The sequence below is a fragment of the Olea europaea genome, chromosome 1 (genome assembly GCF_002742605.1).
Source record: "Olea europaea var. sylvestris chromosome 1, O_europaea_v1, whole genome shotgun sequence".
In the NCBI taxonomy this organism is placed as follows: Eukaryota; Viridiplantae; Streptophyta; class Magnoliopsida; order Lamiales; family Oleaceae; genus Olea; species Olea europaea.
In genome coordinates, this window is record NC_036237.1 from 15,501,956 (window position 1) to 15,502,963 (window position 1,008).

The following is a 1,008-nucleotide window of genomic DNA, read 5'->3' on the forward strand; positions in this document are numbered from 1 at the left end:
AGGGGAAAATTTGTAAGTACATGGATGGTATGAGCTTGGAAGTAAGGTCTCAATTTCCTAGAGGCCGTGATTAAGGCCAAAGCAAGCTTCTCCATATCGGGGTATCGGGTCTCCGACGATAGGAGCGCTTTACTCGTATAGTAGACGAGAAGTTAGGTGGACCCTTCTTCTCGAATCAGAACCGAACTGATGGCGTCATTGGAGACGGCAAGATATAGTTGCAAGATGTCGCCGGGCTTCGGCTTGGAGAGGAGGGGGGCCTGCCCCAAATGCCTTTTCAATCCTTGGAAGGCCTCTTCACATTCCTCAGTCCATTGGAATTTCTTCCCAGCCTTGAGCACTTTGAAAAATGGGAGGCACTTGTTAGTCGCTTTGGAGACGAAGCGACTAAGTGCTGCCATTCGTCTAGTTAAGCTTTGCACCTCCTTTAGCTTTTGAAGGGACCTCATCTGGCACAGAGCCTCAATCTTCTCGGGATTTGCTTCAATTCCTCGCTGGTTGACCATGTAACCCAAGAACTTGCCTGAAGCCACCCCAAAGGCACATTTCAGGGGGTTGAGCCTCATCTTGTACCTTCTCAGGATTTGGAAGGTGTTGTTGAGGTACACTATGTGGTTTTCTGCTTCTATGCTCTTCACCAGCATGTCATCCACGTAGACCTCCATTGTCTTGCCAATGAGGTTGGTAAACATTTTGTTCAAAAGTCTTTGGTAGGTTGCTCTGGCGTTTTTCAACCCGAAAGGCATCATTCTGTGGCAATAGAGACCTCGATCCGTGGTGAAAGAGGTGTGCTCTTCATCGGCCGGGTGCATGGGGATCTGGTTGTAGCCGGAGTATGCATCCATGAAGCTCAACAACTCGTGCCCAGCCGTGGAGTCCACCAATTGGTCAATCCTTGGAAACGAAAAGCTGTCTTTCGGGCAAGCTCTGTTAAGGTTGGTAAAGTCGATGCATACCCTCCATTTGCCATTGTGTTTCTTAACCAAGACCGGGTTGGAGACCCACCTC